Source organism: Coptis chinensis, chromosome 2 (assembly GCF_015680905.1).
Source record: "Coptis chinensis isolate HL-2020 chromosome 2, ASM1568090v1, whole genome shotgun sequence".
Classification (NCBI taxonomy): domain Eukaryota; kingdom Viridiplantae; phylum Streptophyta; class Magnoliopsida; order Ranunculales; family Ranunculaceae; genus Coptis; species Coptis chinensis.
In genome coordinates this window covers 9979418-9986603 of record NC_141457.1, presented here as the reverse complement: position 1 = coordinate 9986603, position 7186 = coordinate 9979418, and the positions used below count along the sequence as shown (strand labels likewise).

The window sequence follows — 7186 nt, the reverse complement described above, 5'->3', positions numbered from 1 at the left end:
GTTGTTCGATCGAGGTCGTCCGTGTGTAGCGAGTTACTATGGAGCGAGCTCGTGTGACGAAGACTTCAGGTCGGTTGACTACTATTTAGTCAGATCGATTGTCATAGTTGAGTCGCTATGAAGCGAGCTACGAGGACGAGGATTGAAGGTTAATATGCATTCACGTCTGTGCTGAACACGTGCTTGATATTCATTAGATGTGAATATTACTCTCTCACAATCATCTAGGTCTGTATATCAAAGAAGAGAAGTGGGCGACGTAGCTCTATATTTTCTTTATCTAATCTGTTTCTATTTTTCCATTTCTTATTTTTTATCTTATTTAAATTACATCTGAATATATTCTTTTTTTTATATAATGAATCTGAATAGATTCATATGAAGCAACAATAAACCAAAAGAGGTTAACAACAGCATATTAAGGAACATGAGTCGTAAATAAAAACACTTATACATCACTGTAGAATACAAAGTAAGAGTCCAACAGAACGGAGTCCGTGAGTGAGGATATTTTCTTATGTGAGGAAGTAACTTAATGTTGCCCTGCCTCTCTGATCTGGTGCTCCAACTTTACTACTTTTAGATTTAAAAAGTTGGTGTGGGCATTCTTATCCTTCTGCTTCCCTCCTCTTTTACTATTTCGGGTATAGAAACACATACCACAAAGGAAGAAGAAGAAAGGCCGCCTTTCTTCCTGCTTTCATCGAAATCATCATTTTACAACCACTACAAGCTTTAATGGCGAGTTCTTCGCAACAAGCTGGTGACTTTCCACCACTTCCATCTTTAGCTCAAGCTGGAACACAACCGCAAACAGTAAGGGAAGAAACACAGGTACATGCAAGTCCTTAGAGTTCACTTTTCAAAGGTACAAACTCAAACAATGAACATTAATTATGTTAATGGAGTAGCAGAAATTCCTATGGATATAGGGAATAAGGATCTTTGTGAATGGAGGAAATATGTGGCGGGATTTTTTGTTGGAAAAAGACTACCTTTTTCTTTTGTAGCCCCAGGACTTCTTGCAGAAGAGTTGGAAAATCAAAGGTGGATATTCAATTCTATCACAACAGATAAAGATTTTTTTAATTTTAAGTTTAATTGTGATGAAAACATGAAGTTAATCTTGGAAGCTAACCCCATGTACATAGCTAGTAAGTTGTTTGGCGTAAGGCAATGGACGCCTGAGGTGGAGAACAAGTTTTTGAACTTACCAAAGCAATTGTGGACTAAAGCTGGCATCATTTTTGCATCCTGTTTAATTGGTAATTTGTACTGATAAAACTACAAAACTTAAGTAAAGGTTGTCATTTTCCAAAGCTTGTATTGAAGGTTAAAGTAAACCATGTATATAAAGATTCAGTGAAATTTAAAATGGGGGAAAAGGAGGTCACTCTTGACTTGGAATATCCATAGATACCTGTTGTTTGTACCAACTGCAGTAGGTTTGGTCATAAGGATAAGAAGTGTTAAAGTAAGGACAAGGTTAAGAAAGTGTGGGATGTTAAAAAAAAGTCAAACAAATGATTTTAACATGGCCAAGCAGAAGGAAATTGAAGCAGTTTTGGAAGTGGTTATGGTACCAGGTAACAGTGGAGATAAGTAGATAACCTTGAAGTACTACAACAAAAGGAGAATGAAGCACCACCAGTAAATCGATTAGGAGGGACTTCAACTAGCAGTTTTTACTAATGCATTCCCATTCCAAGTTCTTGAGGCGTAAGAGGATAACAATGTCCAAGAAAAAGGAGTAAACAAAGATACTAGCTCTGAAAATGGCAACAATGACCAAGGGACTACACCAACTCATTTACAAGTTCAGAACTAGGATGAAGAGGTGACGATGACACCAAGACATGGTGAGAGTAATATGGTGGAGTTTCAAGTATACCCAATCTCCAACGGCAAATAACCTCTCTGTTCTTTTCTTGTCAGTATAGAATTTCATCCTCTCTTGGGCCTTGTACAAATCGTCTTTAATCACTTCAACCATGGACTGACTTTCTTTCAAATAATCATCAACTGCTGCTATGAAATGAATAACATTAGCAGGGATAGCCAAATGGGGAGAGTAGCCATACAAGGCAGTAAATGGAGCCATTTTATGGCTGGTGTGGTAGTTGGTATTAAACCACCACTCAGCAAGTGGCAACCACTTGACCCAACTCTAAGGTTTGTATCTGTCATGCATCTCAAGTAGGTCTCAAGGCAAGCATTAGTTCTCTCTATTTGCCCATCTGTTTGGGGATGATAAGAGATGTTGAGGTAGAGTTCAGTTCCAAGTACTTTGAAGAGATTCAACTAGAAAGAGTTGATAAAGATTTTGTCTCTGTCTGATGTAATGGATTAGGGAAGGCCATGTAACTTGTATATGATGTCCATGAAGACCTTGCAACCGTAGTAGCTGTGTATAGGTGACTGAGGTTAATGAAGTGACTATATTTAGTCAATCTGTCCATAACAACTAATATAATTTCTTTACCTTCAGCTTTGGGTAGTCCTTCTATCAAGTCCATGCTGGTGTGTTGTCAGGCATGATGTGGTACAAGTAGTGGTTGTAGTAAATCACCTGGAAAAGTGTGTTCTCCCTTGCATCTTTGACAAACATCACATGTACTAACAGTGTCTAAGACCTCCTTCTTCATGCGAGGCTAATAAAAATGTGATTTTTCCCTAAGGTAACTACCTTGATCAAATGCTTGAGTGACCTCCAACAAAAGAAAAGTGCTCATTAGCCAATAGTCTCTTCCTCAAGTCATTGTTATTGCCAATATATAGCCTGCCTTTATATCGCACCATCCCAGCCATATATGAATAGTTCTTGATGTTATCTAGTGTCACTAACAATTGTGAAATGAGTTGTTGTAGCCATAACCTTGAACATATCTCCTGTAATAGCCAATAAACCCCAAAAAACCTAGTAGACCTTTAATTGTTTTAGGTTTAGGCCATTTGACCATGGCCTCAATCTTAGAAGGATTAGCAGCAACTCCCGTAGGTATAATGAGGTGGCCTAGATATTCTAATTAAGGTTGAGCATGCAAAGGTGCATTGGAGAGCTTGGCGTATAGGGTGTGTGTTCTAAGAGTGTCCAACACCTATCTTAAGTGTATAAGGTGTTCTTCAAGTGAAGTGTTGTATACTAGGATGTCATCGAAAAAGACTAAGACAAATTTCCTGAGGTAAAGGTTTAAGATGTCATTCATTAAAGCTTGAAATGTCACAGGGGTATTAGTAAGTCCAAACGGCATTACCTTAAACTCATGGCCTTGGTGAGTTCTGAAGGTAGTCTTGTATATGTCAGCATCATGTACCCTTATCTGATGGTATCCGGACCTGAGATCAATCTTGGAAAATATTTGAACCCCATGTAACTGATCGAGAAGTTCATCAATAATTGGCATAGGAAACTTGTCTTTTATGGTCATCTCATTCAGTTTTCTATAGTCGACACAAAATCGCCATAAGCCATCTTTCTTTTTAATAAGTAGAACTTGAAAAGCAAATAAAGGACTATGACTTGATTGGATGAGGCCTGAGTGTAACATTTCATTCACGAGTGTTTCCAACACAACCTTTTGAATATATGAGAGTTTATAGGGACTTTGATTGGTGGATTTTAGATTTGGCTTAAGAAGGATATGATTGTCTAGGTTTCTAGAGGGTGGTAATTTAAGCTTTTGGGTTCCTTAAAAACATCGGAAAATTCTTGTAACAATGAAGTGACTGATTCTAGGTTGTCTTGCTGAAGTTCTGTAATAGTGATTGAAAAGATTTGTCCTACTAAGGCATGTGTATTCTTCCTCAAAAACTTGGTTAAGGCCTTAGCATAAATCATTTTCACATAAGTGACCTCTTCTTTCCCTTTCAGAGTTATCTCTTTCCCCCTTTTTTGAATGACAGATGCAATTTCTGAAGGTTAATCAAAACATCACCACATTGCTTAAGCCAATCCCCGCCAAGCACCATATCACAGCCTCCTAATGGTAAAAGTCTTATATTGTCTTTGAACATGTGACCTTGCATTTCCCATTTTAACTTATTACATATGGCTCTTCACACAGTTCTATCTCCGTTAGCTACTGTCACCAACATATAAGCAGCTGGTTCTATGTGACAAGCCACTTGTTTAGCAACTTCGGGGTCCAAAAAGCTATGTGTACTACCAGTGTCGATCAAAACAGTAATGGGTCTCTTCTTGATCATGCCTTGAATTCTAATCATGTTTTGCCCCACATTCCCTGTCAATGCATGGAGGGATATGATATCTCCATATCAGTTTCTATCTGCTGCAATGATTTCTCGTCCTCGGTTTCAGTATGTTGATCCTCTTCACCGTCCTCTTCTTCTGTACCCACCAACATGTACAAGTATTGTGTCTTGCATATGTGCCCAAGCTTGTATTGTTCTACACAGTTGTAGCAAAGTCCTTTCTCTTTTCTAATTTTCATTTGAGCTGGTGTGAGTCTCTTAATAGGAGGTAAGTGAGTAGTTTGTGTTGGTGGTGTATTGGTGGGAAGTGTAGGCTTTAACGTGGATGGTGGTTTGGGTGTGATGGTTAGTTGGAGAGGAGATCTGTTTATTTGGGTTGTTGTTACTTGAAAAGTATGAAGTGGTACTGGGAAATGTTTTGGCAACTAGTTTGGTTTTCTTGAATTGAGTTTCTAATGCGGACTCTTGCATTCTTGCGAGATACCATGCGTGGTGTAGACTGGTAGGTTTAAACATCTAAACTGAAGTTCTAATTTCATCCTTTAACCCACTCAAAAAATTGAGTACAAAATACTTTTCGGTTAGCTGTTTATTCTTGCTCACCATGATAGCTTTCAATGCCTCAAAACGTTCATAATACTCCTCTACTGTGTTAGTTTGAACCAGTTTATTAAAATTTCCTACATAGTTATCTTGCCCCACTTCTTCAAATCATTTGCAGATCTGTTCTGTTAACTCATTCCATTCAATAAATTCTCTGTCCTCTTGATACTCAAGGAACCATGAATCAGCCTTTCCCTCTAAATACAGTGAAGCTACATTAACCTTTTTACTCTCTTCCATGAGGTGAATGTAGAAAAACTGATTACACTTGTGAACCCAAGCTCTTGGATTAACTCCATTAGTAGAGTTGTCCATGTCGATTGTGGTCCTTTGTCGCAAGCCATTAGTGGAGCGTTCATCATCGATTGTTGTCGCTAATGGAGTATGTGAACTAGAAGGTAACCCCATTGCTACTGTACTCTTCCCCTTTTCATTTAACAACTTGAAAAGCTGGTCGAATATGTTGTCCATCTTCTTCTCTGAGAGATCAAATCTAGCCTCCAGTTTCTTTACTGAAACTTCCCTTACTTGGACTTCCCTGATTAATCTATTATTTATTTGATTAACTAAACATTGCATCTTAGTGACCTCATTCTGGATTCCCTTAGCCAGTTTCTCTACTTCTAAGAAAGTCATTTTCAGCGGGAAAGAATGCTCTTGATACCAATTGTCCTATACTAGGGACTGAAACAATAGAAACACTAATAAAAAAATCTAAATAAATGAATCAAACAACCTGTGATTCAAAGAATACAGAGCCTCTTTTCTTTTCTAATATTTTCTTCTTCCTTTTCTTACAACTCTCTTTGCTTTTATACCAGTTTCTCTACATCATATCCAAGAGGATTTCTGGTACTTCTATACTACCTACACGTGGCTCTTACTAACAGCTGTAGGCCACTCCATACCTAATATAAGGAAAATACTAAAGGGGTCCTGTATTGGGCACTCATCAAATTGGAATGGGCAACCCCCAAAAGAAAAAGAAATATTACAAGTTTGTCATATTACAAGTTTGCCATCAAAGCCCAGGCCCAACAACCAATCCAACCGGTCTCGCCATAACGAATCCCTCAAGTCGTTTGAGTATACACTCAAATGTTCTCGCCATGTCATTTGAGTGTACACTCAAACAACCTCACCATGTAGTTTGAGTGTACACTCAAGTGGTCTGTGCGTGTCGTTTGAGACAAAACTCTTGGTTTTTTGCTAGATGATATGGCGGCAGTCTCCAGGACAACATGGTGGGGTTGTTTCGAGACTCTCTTGGGTGACATGGCGGGGTCGTTTGGAGACTCTCTTGGGCGACATGGCTGGGTCGTTTGGACTTAAAAAATTCGGTTTGTTTGTCACGATGTTCATTTTAAAAATCAATTTCCACTTAATCAACCCAAACTCAAAAATGACTTCATCAAGCTTGGACAAACTCGAACTCAAGTTTAATTAACCCAAACTCCAAAAAAAACATCAAGTTTGAAATCATCAAGTTTAATCAACCCAATCTTCCACCCCAATCAAGTTTAATTACCCAATCTTCTACCCAATCAAATTTAATCAACCTAATCAAGTTTAATCAACCCAACCAAGTTTGAGTATATACTCAAACAGGACACGACTCGAATTGGGTGAAATCGTTAACTTCAATTCCCATTGTTGATTCACAAGTCAACACTCAAAGTATGAACACGACAGAAAACACTTTTTTTTTTTTTTTTTTTCTAGGGTTCACTCTCGCAAGAGAGATTATACCGGCTACAAAAGGTTTGAAAAAAATGGTAGCAAGTTTGCGTTGAGGTGGGGGGTGTATTGGGTTATTGTTGTTGGACTTAGTTGTCGGGCTTGGGCCGGAGGCTGCCCAATGCAATTTGATGAGTGCCAGATTAAATCACCTTAAAGTACTCATAAACTAAAGAGATCTCTATGTATGTCCTAATAGGACATGACAGAGATCAAAAACCAATCTTTGATGAAGAGAGTGAATACCTATCTTCGCTTCAAACTTAGCTTTGACGCCATAAATGGTGTCACATTTCAACTTGAAGCTTAGTGGTTTTCTTTTCTAGGTCTATCACGAATATATGCATCGTCCCTTGTCTCTTCTTCTTCTTTTCAAGCCTTCTTATTAAAAAGTCTTCCTGAACAAATATAACATAGATCTCCAGAGTAGTGGAACAAATCCAAAGGGCGGTCTTTCTAAACCAATGGTTAATAATCCGTCTCCAATAAGGACTCGGATTCGGGTCAGTTTCTAAATATCGATAAGCTTTATCGAGAAATAAAAAAACTTTGCCAATACACGGCTTACCTAATCTATATAATAAAAAACAATGGTGTGGGGCCCGCAGGGCCTCCATCCAGTAGTTGTCATTGT

At 38.3% G+C, this 7186-nt stretch overlaps 1 long non-coding RNA gene across 2 annotated transcripts; it reads right to left on the bottom strand.

Moving 5' to 3' along the window:
* Positions 1-302: 302 nt before the first annotated feature.
* LOC147514796 (uncharacterized) lies at positions 303-2671 on the bottom strand. 2 transcript variants are annotated; one of them, XR_015213293.1, is made up of 2 exons: positions 996-2671; positions 303-796 (listed from the first exon to the last, which is right to left on the bottom strand). It is a non-coding gene; the product is annotated as an uncharacterized LOC147514796 (long non-coding RNA). The 2 variants fall into 2 exon arrangements; XR_015213294.1 differs by having other exon boundaries at positions 419-796; positions 1215-2671.
* Between the last annotated feature and the right edge of the window lie 4515 nt (positions 2672-7186).